This window comes from Gossypium arboreum, chromosome 8, assembly GCF_025698485.1.
Source record: "Gossypium arboreum isolate Shixiya-1 chromosome 8, ASM2569848v2, whole genome shotgun sequence".
Classification (NCBI taxonomy): Eukaryota; Viridiplantae; Streptophyta; class Magnoliopsida; order Malvales; family Malvaceae; genus Gossypium; species Gossypium arboreum.
Window position 1 is genome coordinate 60,687,201 of NC_069077.1, and position 16,375 is coordinate 60,703,575.

The window sequence follows — 16,375 nt, forward strand, 5'->3', positions numbered from 1 at the left end:
ATTTTAATTTTCGGAATAAACTGTTTTTCTGCGTCATGGTTACTTAAAAATTCATTTCTCGAGTTTCAAAACTCGAAATTAAGATCCGTAAATTTTTCATAAAACTAGACTCATATATATATCTACTAATTTTTTTCTAGAATTTTTGACTTAGCCAATTAGTACAGCTTATTAGTTAAAGTTTCCCCTGTTTCAAAACTCGACTGCACTCACCTCTTCTTACTACGAACCATTTTTCTTCTTGTACAAAATTCATATGACTAAGTCGTTTATTTCTCTCAAAACTAAATTCAACAAGAATTCTAACCATATAAATTATACCTTTTAATTAGTTTTGTACAATTTATAGTGAATTTCCAAATTTGAAACAGGGAATCCAGAAATCGCTCGACCTGTTTCACTAAAACTCAGATATATCATAAAATATAATACTTTTACCTGTTTTGCTTATTCCATAAGAAAATATACATAATAAGATTTAATTTCATATATTATTCATCTTCAAACTATGTTTCTACAATTTTTAGTGATTTTTCAAAGTTACATCATTTACATTACTTGAATCTGTTTTTAGGTTACTTTCACATTTTCATAATTTTCATGTGATAATCATCATTCAATCATACATATTAATAAACATGTATATCATCAGCTATTTTCTTAGCTAATCACTAGCAAGTATTTACACATCATTCATTATTCATATTATACCAAAAGTAGCTAAGTTTCTATACATGCCATACCCAAAACAAAACGTCTAGTTATACCGAGTTATTTCTTTGATAGTGTGATCGGCCTCCGACATTTCCTTCGATCCCGAGTGACTAGATAAGTACTATAAGAAGAATAAAATAAAGAGATTAAGCACTAGGCTTAGTAAGCTTACAAGCAAATAAATCACAACATTCAACATAATGGATAATTATGCATAATATCATCTAACATCATAAATTTCTTTACTTCTCAATTTCTATCTTCTTCTTTATTCCCTTACCTTCTTTCTTACCTGACCTTTCCTTTTTCATAAGTATAATCTACTTTTCCTTTGTTGTTAATTCACTGTAATTTAACTCGTATCCTGACCCGTTGAACCACTCGGAATACTAAGGATACTAGGGTCGTTCCTGTCTATCAATATCCTGCCAATGCCATGTCTTTGACATGGACTTACATGAATTATTCTGTCTCCAATGCCATATATAATATGGACTTACATGGCTCAATCTGTCTCCAAAGCCATATTTCTAATATGGACTTACATGGCTCATTTCATTACATCTCACAACCCTAATATCCTAACATTCCTAGGGTTCAACCGGGCTTTCTAACACTTTTCCTCTGTCACTTCACCTTAAATTGACTTTAAATATTTTCATAACATAATATATAAATGCTGAAATTGACAATAATAATGTAAAATAAAAGAATATTGCATTTATTTACTGTAAACTTACCTTGATACAAAATGTGACTAAACCTTACAATTTAGTCCTTTACTTTTTCTTTTCCTCGTTCTTCTTTGGATTCTTGATCTATAATATAAAATATTTCTACTCATTAGCATTTATTTGATTTCTATTTCACTTCACAATTTATGCTTTTCAAAATTTGAAATTGCACTTTTACCCCAAAATTTACAATTTTTACAATTTAGTCCTGCTCAATTCACCCATCAATTGAACTAATTTTTCTAAATTAACACTTTTATTTTATCATTATAAACTATTTCACGACCTTTGATATTCAATTTCAACACCAAAATCTAATTCACAATTTTGCTCACAATTAGGTCCTAAATATCATTTTCTATCAAAATGACTTAATAAAACAACCTTAATATGAAATTAGAACTTCAATTTCATAATAATTCATCATAAACTACCCTTACTCACCGGGTAACTTCCAATTTCACCCACCAAATCAAAACTAATGAATTAGATGATTGGACCTAATTGTAAAAGTCACAAAAACATAAAATTGCTAAGAAATAGTAAAATTGAACTTACATGGTGCAAAAATATGAAAAACCAGCATAGGAGACCTACTACGGCGTTTAATTTGAGAAAGATGAAGAAATGTCTAGATTTTCAATTACATCATTTTTTAACTATTAACTTTTATGCTAATTCCAATTTTGTCCCTTGTTCACATTGTTTTCTTGCTTATTTCATACCCAAACCGTCCAGCCATTAACCTTTGGGTCTAATTGCTCTTTAAATCCATCTTTTAAATACTTAAGCTATTTACTCACAATTTAACAAATTTTGAGCTATTTTCAGTTTAGTCCTTTTTAATTAATTAGCTATCCAAACATCAAAATTTTCTAACGAAACTTTAATACTAACTCAATGACACTTCATAAATATTTATAAAAATATTTATAGCTCGATTTTCAAATTCGAGGTCTCGATACCTCGTTTTTGACCCGTCTGACCTAATAAATTATTTTAATTCACTAATTTCACCATTTCACAAATTCTTCTAAATTCTTACTTGACTCATAAGTATTAAGTTACTATCTTGTTCAATCTTATTTGTCCGATTTAGTGATCTCAAATCACCATTTTTGACACCACTGAAAATTAGGCCGTTACATTCTACCTCGGATTTGTGGTTTCGCAACCACTGTTCCGTTTAGGCCCTATTTCGGGATGTTACATTTCTCCCCCCTTTAGGGATTTTCGTCCCGAAAATCTTACCTGTGAAGAGATTTTGGTACTATTTTTGTATAGCCTCTTCGGGTTCCCATGTAGCCTCGTCTACCCCATGTCTATTCCATAGTATTTTCACAAGTGCAATACTTTTGTTCCTTGATTGCTTTACCTCTCGAGCTAGAATCTTTACCGGTTCTTCACCGTAAGTCATGTCTGGTTGAATCTCAACCTTTGTCTAAGAAATCACATGTGACGGATCTGAATGATAACGACGTAGCATAGACACATGAAATACATTTTGAATCTTCTCTAACTCAATCGGGAAAGCTAACCAATATGCTAATGGTCCGACTCTCTCAATCACTTCAAACGGTCCAATAAAACATGGACTTAGTTTGCCTTTCTTGCCAAATCTGAGAACTTTCTTCCACGGGGATACTTTCAAAAAAACTTTGTCACCAACTTGATATTCGATCTCTTTTCTTTTTAAATCGCATATGACTTACACTTCATCAAGTCGCTTTTAAACAATTTCGATAACTTTCACTTTTCTTCATTTCTTTAACTAGATCAACCTCGTAAATCCGGCTTTCTTTAAGCTCATCCAATATAAAGGTGTGCGACATTTACGTCCATACAAAGCTTCATAGGGTGCCATCTTCAAACTCATTGATAACTATTATTGTAGGCAAACTCTACTAATGGTAAATATTTTTCCCAAGCGCCTTGAAATTCCAAAGACACAACATCTAAGCATATCTTCAAGTACTGAATAACTCTCTCGATCGACCGTCGGTTTGAGGGTGGAAAGTCAGACTAAAACTCAACTTTGTGCCCAAAGCCTTCGTAATTTCTTCCAAAACCGTGAAGTAAATCTTGGATCTCTGTCTAAAATGATCGATAATGGTACCCTGTGTAGTTTGACTATCTCTGACATATACAACTCAGCCAACTTGTCAAGTGAATAATCCATACGAACTGGGATAAAATGAGCCGACTTCGTTAACTTATCAATCACAACCTATACTGCATCTTTCTTTCTCGGTGTAAACAGCAATCCTGTCACAAAATCCATAGTAACTCGATCCCATTTCCACTCAGGGACTAGCACAGGCTGCAATAAACCTGAAGGTACCTGATGTTCGGCCTTTACCTGCTGACAGATCAAACATCTAAAAACAAACTCTGAAATGTCCCTTTTCATTCCTACCCACCAGTACATTTTTTTTTTAAATCATTATACATCTTTATACTACGGATGAATAGACAAAGAACTACTATGTGCTTCCTGTAAAATCTTTTGAATAAGCTCATCATTCTTGGTATGCATACCTGTCTCGGAACATCAAACAACCGTCGAATCGATCCGAAAATCGACTCTACATCCGACTCAAGACTGATCTCTTTTGGTTAACAACTCATCATCATTTTTTTTGAGCTTCACAAATTTCTTCAAGAAACATCGGTTTAGCTCTCAACTCACTAAGATAAAACCATCATCCGATAAGGCTAGACTAGTGTTCAAAGCTCTTAATACAAATAAAGATTTCCTACTCAAAGCATCAAGAACAACGTTTGCCTTACAGGTGATAATCGATCACTAGCTCATAATCTTTAATCAACTCTAACCATCTTCTTTGCCTTAAATTCAAATCTTTTTAGTCATCAAATATTTCAAACTTTTGTGATCGGTGAATATGTGGCACTTCTCACCGTACAAATGATGTCTCCAAATCTTCACATAAAAACAATGGCAGCTAGCTCTAAATCATGTGTCGGATAGTTCTTCTCATGTGGCTTTAGTTGTCTAGAGGCATAAGCAATTACCTTCCTTCCTGCATAAGTACACAACCAAGTCCATTCATGGACGCATCATCAAAATCACAAACTCCTTACACGGTTCTAGTTGCACTAAAATAGGAGCTTTAGTCAACAACGCTTTTAACTTGTCAAAACTCTGTTGACACTTCTCAGTCCATTCAAACTTGACATCCTTTCGCAGCAATCTTGTCAGCGGGGTAGCTATCATGGAAAATCCCTCTACAAATCGCCTATAATATCCGGCAAGACCAAGAAAACTTCTAACTCTTGATACATTTCTAGGAGGCTTCCAATCAACAATGGCTGAAATCTTGCTCGGATCAACCTTAATACCTTCACCTGAAACAATATGTCCAAGAAAACCAACTTCTCGTAACTGAACTCACTTTTGTTGAACTTGACATACAACCGATTATCTTTCGAATCAGTAAAGCGTTCTCAAATGCTCGCATGCTCGGTCTCATCATGAGAATAAATCAAGATATCATCAATAAACAAAACTACAAACTTATCCAAGTGCGGTCTGAAAATTCGGTTCATTAAGTCCATGAAAATGGCAGGAGCATTAGTCAAGTCAAATGGCATCACAAGGAACTCATAATGACCATACCTAGTCCGGAAAGCGATCTTCAAGACATCGACTCTTTAACTCACAACCGATAATATCCGGATCTCAAATCTATCTTGAAAACACAATAGCTCCCTTCAATTGATCAAACAGATCATCAATTCTAGGCAATGGATACTTGTTCTTTCTTCATTACCTTGTTAAGTTGTTGATAATTTAAGCGAATCTCATCGATCCGTCATATTACCTTGTTTAAATTCCAAGAATTCCTTTCTCTTACGGTCAATAAACATCGGTGATGTACTTTTTACGAAATTCCTCTGAAAGAAATCCCAAGTGACCCTCTCCTTTGGTACAACCGATACAAGTGTCTTCTACCAGTAGTAGGTGAGTCTCTAAGAAGTGATACTACACATTCCATACATTCCTCGGTGTACAAGATAACTCATCAAAGACTCGATAGTATTTTCTAACCAAAATTCGCTCTTTCGCATCATCATCTTTTGTTGCTCGAACTCTTACGCCTTGTTTCTGATTCTATCAACTAGTGGCTTTTCTCTTATCACCGCACTGTGATTGGGGAGCTTGAGCTACATGGGTAGCCCGAGAATCATGAGGGGTGGAGGTCTAATGCCGGATTCGCATGCGACGAACTCGGCAAACAAATCATTCAAAGCTTGGAAGAGAGCTTCTCAGTCACTCCTCCCGATTAACTATTCTTGGCCTATTCTCGATGGCGCTACCCTTCTACGGGGCAGGTAGCATTACTTTCTACATCATCATCACCAGCTCACTCGGGATCCATTACAATAAAACAAAATATTTAAAAATCGTCAGGAGTCGTCACACTATCAAAATACAAGTATGGCATGTATAGCTAGACTTTTTCTCACACTAGCTGTTCCGAGAACCTACTAAACCTGCTCTGATACCAATAAATGTAACGCCCCCACGCTCGAAACCATCACCGGAGTCAAGCTTGAGGTGTTACTAAACTTATCTTTCCTTTTAAACAACTCTAAATCACTTATTTTAATTTTCGAAATAAACTGTTTTTCTGCGTCATGGTTACTTAAAAATTCATTTCTCGAGTTTCAAAACTCGAAATTAAGATCCGTAAATTTTTCATGAAACTAGACTCATATATATATCTACTACTTTTTTTCTAGAATTTTTGACTTAGCCAATTAGTACAGTTTATTAGTTAAAGTTTCCCCTGTTTCAAAACTCGACTGCACTCACCATTTCTTACTACGAACCATTTCTCTTCCTGTACAAAATTCATATGACTAAGTCGTTTGTTTCTCTCAAAACTAGATTCAACAATAATTCTAACCATATAAATTATGCCTTCTAATTAGTTTTGTACAATTTATAGTGAATTTCCAAATTTGAAACAGGGAATCCAGAAATCGCTCGACCTGTTTCACTAAAACTCAGATATATCATAAAATATAATACTTTTACCTGTTTTGCTTATTCCATAAGAAAATATACATAATAATATTTAATTTCATATATTATTCATCTTCAAACTATGTTTCTACAATTTTTAGTGATTTTTCAAAGTTACATCATTTACATTACTTGAATCTGTTTTAGGTTACTTTCACATTTTTCATAATTTTCATGTGATAATCATCATTCAATCATACATATTAATAAACATGTATATCATCAGCTATTTTCTTAGCTAATCACTAGCAAGTATTTACACATCATTCATTATTCATATTATACCAAAAGTAGCTAAGTTTCTATACATGCCATACCCAAAACAAAACGTCTAGTTATCTGAGTTATTTCTTTGATAGTGTGATCGGCCTCCGACATTTCCTTCGATCCCGAGTGACTAGATAAGTACTATAAGAAGAATAAAATAAAGAGATTAAGCACTAGGCTTAGTAAGCTTACAAGCAAATAAATCACAACATTCAACATAATGGATAATTATGCATAATATCATCTAACATCATAAATTTCTTTACTTCTCAATTTCTATCTTCTTCTTTATTCCCTTACCTTCTTTCTTACCCGACCTTTCCTTTTCATAAGTATAATCTACTTTTCCTTTGCTGTTAATTCACTGTAATTTAACTCAGATCCTGACCCGTTGAACCACTCGGAATACTAAGGATACTAGGGTCGCTTCTGCTCTATCAATATCTCCTTAATGCCATGTCTTTGACATGGACTTACATGAATTATTCCTGTCTCCAATGCCATATATAATATGGACTTACATGGCTCAATCCTTTCTCCAAAGCCATATTTCTAATATGGACTTACATGGCTCATTTCGTTACGTCACATCAACCCTAATATCCTAACATTCCTAGGGTTCAACCGGGCTTTCTAACATTTTCTCTGTCACTTCACCTTAAATTCGACTTTAAATATTTTCATAACATAATATATAAATGCTGAAATTGACAATAATAATGTAAAATAAAAGAATATTGCATTTATTTATCAAACTTACCTTGATACAAAATGTGACTAAACCTTACAATTTAGTCCTTTACTTTTTCTTTTCCTCGTTCTTCTTTGGATTCTTGATCTATAATATAAAATATTTCTACTCATTAGCATTTATTTGATTTCTATTTCGCTTCACAATTTATGCTTGTTCAAAATTCAAATTGCACTTTTACCCCAAAATTTATAATTTTTACAATTTAGTCCTGCTCAATTCACCCATCAATTGAACTAATTTTTCTAAATTAACACTTTTATTTTATCATTATAAACTATTTCACAGCCTTTGATATTCTCAATTTCAACACCAACATCTAATTCACAATTTTGCTCACAATTAGGTCCTAAATACCATTTTCTATCAAAATGACTTCATAAAACAACCTTAATATGAAATTAGAACTTCAATTTCATAATAATTCATCATAAACTACCCTTACTCAGCCAGGTAACTTCCAATTTCACCCACCAAATCAAAAACTAATGAATTAGATGATTGGACCTAATTGTAAAAGTCATAAAAACATAAAATTACTAAGAAATAGTAAAATTGAACTTACATGGTGCAAAATATGAAAAACCAGCATAGGAGACCTGCTACTGGCGTTTACGGGTGAGAAAGATGAAGAAATGTCTAGATTTTCAATTACATCATTTTTTAACTATTAACTTTTATGCTAATTCCAATTTTGTCCCTTGTTCACATTGTTTTCTTGCTTATTTCATACCCAAACCGTCCAGCCATTAACCTTTGGGTCTAATTGCTCTTTAAATCCATCTTTTAAATACTTAAGCTATTTACTCACAATTTAACAAATTTTGAGCTATTTTCGCTTAGTCCTTTTTAATTAATTAGCTATCCAAACATCAAAATTTTCTAACGAAACTTTAATACTAACTCAATGACACTTCATAAATATTTATAAAAATATTCATAGCTCGATTTTCAAATTCGAGGTCTCGATACCTCGCTTTTTGACCCGTCGACCTAATAAATTATTTTAATTCACTAATTTCACCATTTCACAAATTCTTCTAAATTCTTACTTGACTCATAAGTATTAAGTTACTATCTTGTTCAATCTTATTTGTCCGATTTAGTGATCTCAAATCACCATTTTTGACACCACTGAAAATTAGGCCGTTACATTCTACCTCGGATTTGTGGTTTCGCAACCACTGTTCCGTTTAGGCCCTATTTCGGGATGTTACATTTCTCCCCCTTTAGGGATTTTCGTCCAAAAATCTTACCCGTGAAGAGATTTTGGTACTATTTTTGTATAGCCTCTTCGGTTCCCATGTAGCCTCGTCTACCCCATGTCTATTCCATAGTATTTTCACAAGTGCAATACTTTTGTTCCTTGATTGCTTTACCTCTCGAGCTAGAATCTTTACCGGTTCTTCACCGTAAGTCATGTCCGGTTGAATCTCAACCTTTGTCTAAGAAATCACATGTGACGGATCTGAATGATAACGACGTAGCATAGACACATGAAATACATTTTGAATCTTCTCTAACTCAATCGGAAAGCTAACCAATATGCTAATGGTCCGACTCTCTCAATCACTTCAAACGGTCCAATAAAACATGGACTTAGTTTGCCTTTCTTGCCAAATCTGAGAACTTTCTTCCACGGGATACTTTCAAAAAAACTTTGTCACCAACTTGATATTCGATCTCTTTTCTTTTAAATCGCATATGACTTCGCCTCGTCTGTCGCTTTTAAACAATTTCGATAACTTTCACTTTTCTTCTTTCTTTAACTAGATCAACCTCGTAATCCGGCTTTCTTTAAGCTCTGTCAATATAAAGGTGTGCGACATTTACGTCCATACAAAGCTTCATAAGGTGCCATCTTCAAACTCGATTGATAACTATTATTGTAGGCAAACTCTACTAATGGTAAATATTTTTCCCAAGCGCCTTGAAATTCCAAAGACACAACATCTAAGCATATCTTCAAGTACTGAATAACTCTCTCGATCGACCGTCGGTTTGAGGGTGGAAAGTCAGACTAAAACTCAACTTTGTGCCCAAAGCCTTCGTAATTTCTTCCAAAACCGTGAAGTAAATCTTGGATCTCTGTCTAAAATGATCGATAATGGTACCTGTGTAGTTTGACTATCTCGACATATACAACTCAGCCAACTTGTCAAGTGAATAATCCATACTGATGGGATAAAATGAGCCGACTTCGTTAACTTATCAATCACAACCTATCTGCATCTTTCTTTCTCGGTAAACGGCAATCCTGTCACAAAATCCATAGTAACTCGATCCCATTTCCACTCAGGGACTAGCACAGGCTGCAATAAACCTGAAGGTACCTGATGTTCGGCCTTTACCTGCTGACAGATCAAACATCTAAAAACAAACTCTGAAATGTCCCTTTTCATTCCTACCCACCAGTACATTTTTTTTTTAAATCATTATACATCTTTATACTACCGGATGAATAGACAAAGAACTACTATGTGCTTCTGTAAAATCTTTCGAATAAGCTCATCATTCTTCGGTATGATACCTGTCTCGAACATCAAACAACCGTCGAATCGATCTGAAAATCGACTCTACATCCGACTCAAGACCGATCTCTTTTGGTTAACAACTCACTGTCATTTTTTTTTGAGCTTCACAAATTTCTTCAAGAAACATCGGTTTAGCTCTCAACTCAGCTAAGATAAAACCATCATCCGATAAGGCTAGACTAGTGTTCAAAGCTCTTAATGCAAATAAAGATTTCCTACTCAAAGCATCGCAACAACGTTTGCCTTACAGGTGATAATCGATCACTAGCTCATAATCTTTAATCAACTCTAACCATTTTCTTTGCCTCAAATTCAAATCTTTTGAGTCATCAAATATTTCAAACTTTTGTGATCGGTGAATATGTGGCACTTCTCACCGTACAAATGATGTCTCCAAATCTTCAAATAAAAACAATGGCGGCTAGCTCTAAATCATGTGTCGGATAGTTCTTCTCATGTGGCTTTAGTTGTCTAGAGGCATAAGCAATTACCTTCCTTCCTGCATAAGTACACAACCAAGTCCATTCATGGACGCATCATCAGAAATCACAAACTCCTTACGGTTCTAGTTGCACTAAAGCAGAGCTTTAGTCAACAATGCTTTTAACTTGTCAAAACTCGTTGACACTTCTCAATCCATTCAAACTTGACATCCTTTCGCAGCAATCTTGTCGTGGGGTAGCTATCATGGAAAATCCTCTACAAATCGCCTATAATATCCGCAAGACCAAGAAAACTTCTAACTTTTGATACATTTCTAGGAGGCTTCCAATCAACAATGGCTGAAATCTTGCTCGGATCAACCTTAATACCTTCACGAAACAATATGTCCAAGAAAACCAACTTCTCGTAACGAAACTCACTTTTGTTGAACTTGACATACAACCGATTATCTTTCGAATCAGTAAAGCGTTCTCAAATGCTCGCATGCTCGGTCTCATCATGAGAATAAATCAAGATATCATCAATAAACAAAACTACAAACTTATCCAAGTACGGTCTGAAAATTCGGTTCATTAAGTCCATGAAAATGGCAGGAGCATTAGTCAAGTCAAATGGCATCACAAGGAACTCATAATGACCATACCTAGTCCGGAAAGCAGTCTTCAAGACATCTGACTCTTTAACTCACAGCTGATAATATCCGGATCTCAAATCTATCTTGAAAAACATAGTAGCTCCCTTCAATTGATCAAACAGATCATCAATTCTAGGCAATGGATACTTGTTCTTTACTGTTACCTTGTTAAGTTGCCGATAATTTAAGCAGAATCTCATCGATCCGTCATATTACCTTGTTTAAATTCCAGGAATTCCTTTCTCTTCTAGACAATAAACCTCTGACTGATGTACTTTTTACGAAATTCCTCCTGAAAGAAATCCCAAGTGACCCTCTCCTTTGGTACAACTGATACAAGTGTCTTCTACCAGTAGTAGGCTGAGTCTCTAAGAAGTGATACTACGCATTCCATACATTCCTCGGTGTACAAGATAACTCATCAAAGACTCGATAGTATTTTCTAACCAAAATTCGCTCTTTCGCATCATCATCTTTTGTTGCTCGAACTCTTCGCCCTTGTTTCTGATTCTATCAACTGGTGGCTTTTCTCTTATCACTGCACTGTGATTGGGGAGCTTGAGCTACATGGGTAGCCCGAGAATCATGAGGGGTGGAGGTCTAATCTGCGGATTCGTCTTAACGAACTCAACAAACAAATCATTCAAAGCTTGGAAGAGAGCTTCGAGTCACTCCTCCCGATTAACTATTCTCGGCCTATTCTCGATGGCGCTACCCCTTCTACGGAGCAAAGCATTACTTTCTACATCATCATCACCAGCTCACTCGGGATCCATTACAATAAAACAAAATATTTAAAAATCGTCAGGAGTCGTCACACTATCAAAATACAAGTATGGCATGTATAGCTAGACTTTTTCTCACACTAGCTGTTCCGAGAATAGACTAAACCTGCTCTGATACCAATAAATGTAACGCCCCCACGCCCGAAACCATCACCGGAGTCAAGCTTGAGGTGTTACTAAACTTATCTTACCTTTTAAACAACTCTAAATCACTTATTTTAATTTTCGGAATAAACTATTTTTCTGCGTCATGGTTACTTAAAAATTCATTTCTCGAGTTTCAAAACTCGAAATTAAGATCTGTAAATTTTTCATGAAACTAGACTCATATATATATCTACTACTTTTTTTCTAGAATTTTTGACTTAGCCAATTAGTACAGTTTATTAGTTAAAGTTTCCCCTGTTTCAAAACTCGACTGCACTGACCTCTTCTTACTACGAACCATTTTTCTTCCTGTACAAAATTCATATGACTAAGTCGTTTGTTTCTCTCAAAACTAGATTCAACAAGAATTCTAACCATATAAATTATACCTTCTAATTAGTTTTGTACAATTTATGGTGAATTTCCAAATTTGAAACAGGGGATCCAGAAATCGCTCGACCTGTTTCACTAAAACTCAGATATATCATAAAATATAATACTTTTACCTGTTTTGCTTATTCCATAAGAAAATATACATAATAAGATTTAATTTCATATATTATTCATCTTCAAACTATGTTTCTACAATTTTAGTGATTTTTCAAAGTTACATCATTTCATTACTTGAATCTGTTTTTAGGTTACTTTCACATTTTCATAATTTTCATGTGATAATCATCATTCAATCATACATATTAATAAACATGTATATCATCAGCTATTTTCTTAGCTAATCACTAGCAAGTATTTACACATCATTCATTATTCATATTATACCAAAAGTAGCTAAGTTTCTATACATGCCATACCCAAAACAAAACGTCTAGTTATACCGAGTTATTTCTTTGATAGTGTGATCGGCCTCCGACATTTCCTTCGATCCCCGAGTGACTAGATAAGTACTATAAGAAGAATAAAATAAAGAGATTAAGCACTAGGCTTAGTAAGCTTACAAGCAAATAAATCACAACATTCAACATAATGGATAATTATGCATAATATCATCTAACATCATAAATTTCTTTACTTCTCAATTTCTATCTTCTTCTTTATTCCTTACCTTCTTTCTTACCGACCTTTCCTTTTCATAAGTATAATCTACTTTTCCTTTGCTGTTAATTCACTGTAATTTAACTCGTATCCCGACTGTTGAATCACTCGGAATACTAAGGATACTAGGTCGCTCCTCGCTCTATCAATATCTCGCCAATGCCATGTCTTTGACATGGACTTACATGAATTATTCTGTCTCCAATGCCATATATAATATGGACTTACATGGCTCAATCCTGTCTCCAAAGCCATATTTCTAATATGGACTTACATGGCTCATTTCATTACATCTGTCAACCCTAATATCCTAACATTCCTAGGGTTCAACCGGGCTTTCTAACACTTTTCCTCTGTCACTTCACCTTAAATTCGACTTTAAATATTTTCATAACATAATATATAAATGCTGAAATTGACAATAATAATGTAAAATAAAAGAATATTGCATTTATTTACTGTAAACTTACCTTGATACAAAATGTGACTAAACCTTACAATTTAGTCCTTTACTTTTTCTTTTCCTCGTTCTTCTTTGGATTCTTGATCTATAATATAAAATATTTCTACTCATTAGCATTTATTTGATTTCTATTTCACTTCACAATTTATGCTGTTCAAAATTCAAAATTGCACTTTTACCCCAAAATTTACAGCTTTTACAATTTAGTCCTGCTCAATTCACCCATCAATTGAACTAATTTTTATAAATTAACACTTTTATTTTATCATTATAAACTATTTCATAGCCTTTGATATTCTGAATTTCAACACCAACATCTAATTCACAATTTTGCTCACAATTAGGTCCTAAATACCATTTTTATCAAAATGACTTAATAAAACAACCTTAATATGAAATTAGAACTTCAATTTCATAATAATTCATCATAAACTACCCTTACTCAGCCAGGGTAACTTCCAATTTCACCCACCAAATCAAAAACTAATGAATTAGATGATTGGACCTAATTGTAAAAGTCACAAAAACATAAAATTACTAAGAAATAGTAAAAATTGAACTTACATGGTGCAAAAATATGAAAAACCAGTATAGGAGACCTGCTACTGCGTTTCGGTGAGAAAGATGAAGAAATGTCTAGATTTTCAATTACATCATTTTTTAACTATTAACTTTTATGCTAATTCCAATTTTGTCCTTTGTTCACATTGTTTTCTTGCTTATTTCATACCCAAACCGTCCAGCCATTAACCTTTGGGTCTAATTGCTCTTTAAATCCATCTTTTTAAATACTTAAGCTATTTACTCACAATTTAACAAATTTTGAGCTATTTTCAGTTTAGTCCTTTTTAATTAATTAGCTATCCAAACATCAAAATTTTCTAACGAAACTTTAATACTAACTCAATGACACTTCATAAATATTTATAAAAATATTTATAGCTCAATTTTCAAATTCGAGGTCTCGATACCTCGTTTTTGACCCGTCTGACCTAATAAATTATTTTAATTCACTAATTTCACCATTTCACAAATTCTTCTAAATTCTTACTTGACTCATAAGTATTAAGTTACTATCTTGTTCAATCTTATTTGTCCGATTTAGTGATCTCAAATCACCATTTTTGACACCACTGAAAATTAGGCCGTTACATTCTACCTCGGATTTGTGGTTTCGCAACCACTGTTCCGTTTAGGCCCTATTTCGGGATGTTACAACCATAGTCTAATCCTGTTAAATAGTGTAGTACTGTAATAACGAACTCCTTATCTGATTCAGGCTAAACATAATTAATACTTTAATCAACAGAGATTCCGACTGGTCAAAACCTTACTAACATTTGTCAGTCCATTCAAATCTTACATCTTTCTGTAATAACTATGTCATCAATATAGCTATTTCAATTATTAACATTGAAGCTTTGAGTTTTTCCAAATCCACAACTATCAGATAGATTTAAAACCATTGTACAATAATATGACTGACATTTCAGCTGTATAGATAAAGCAACAGTTTAACATCAAAAGTGCACCTCAACTTAAAAGAGAGAAAACCGAAAGTGGCCCCAATAATAACCAATGCAGTAATACAATTTCTACTATCTGTGATCTCTATCACCATACCTCATGATCGAGTCAATATTTATAACAGTAATAAATGTAATTACCTCCAATCGATGAATATCTTTCACTGATAAACCATGTTTGAATCATAAAGAGATTAATGATATCTCAGAGAAAATTCAGAAGAGTAATATCATGCATACTTAGTAGAAACAACTGTGATAAAGACAATATAACTTGCATATTCGCAATTCAGAGCTTCAATCAGTAGAAGTAGAAAATGATATCATATAAACCTTATCATCAAATCTTATATCAATCATGATAAATTGGCAAACCTAGGTATGATAGAGCAATACCGCTCATGAATCAACCTGACTTTCAGTAGTTCCATCTATCATAATTTACTAGCCATTCAATTTGATAAACATTGCATCTATACATGCACAATTTCATATGCCTCTGATACTAACAGAACATATAGAATACCCAGAAAGGATTGCTGTAATATACCCAATTATAACATCTGTATTCAAATATCTTTGCAATTTCATCACTATTCCACTGACTAATAAAGTCATCAATAATCTTACATTATTCAGTTCACTAAAAGAGTCAATTCGGAAGAATTTTCGGCTAATCCATTCTATAATTATCATATTTAGATAAGTTGATTACTCATGAATATTCTTCTTCCTTAATAATGGCATCACATATTCAGAATAATCTTCGGAAAAATCTGATATCTCTTTTAATACCTTCTTACTTACTAACCCATTCTCAATTTTGACTACATCATTAATCATTCAACCTTTGAACTCTTTAGTTCCACATTCATGAGCTTAATCCATATAAATCTTTTGAATTTCATTGTATAACGCTATACTGATAAAAGGGTGGAGATCGTAAGCCTCAAAATTCAACTTTTATAAGTACACACATATCACTTAACATTTATCATTAACATGTCCATTATAAAACATTTATTTCATACCTTTATAGGTCCCCTTTTATCATACGCAACATTTTTACTCGAGAATTGTGAGTATCACTTTCAGTAGTATAGGAATTAGCTCGGTTGGAAAGCATCTCTATCTATTTGTAAGACAATTTACATCGGAGTTAGGAGATATCACACTATCACGGGTTATATAATGGCATGTATTTATAAACTCCACATATGCTACATTCAATTCAAGAACCGACTAAACTGTGGTATGATACCACTAAATGGAATAC

The 16,375-nt window shown here is 33.6% G+C and overlaps 1 long non-coding RNA gene across 1 annotated transcript; it reads right to left on the reverse strand.

Moving 5' to 3' along the window:
• Positions 1 to 12,755: 12,755 nt before the first annotated feature.
• LOC128296299 (uncharacterized) lies at positions 12,756 to 13,657 on the reverse strand. The gene is made up of 2 exons (XR_008286858.1): positions 13,581 to 13,657; positions 12,756 to 12,962 (listed from the first exon to the last, which is right to left on the reverse strand). It is a non-coding gene; the product is annotated as an uncharacterized LOC128296299 (long non-coding RNA).
• Positions 13,658 to 16,375: the final 2,718 nt, after the last annotated feature.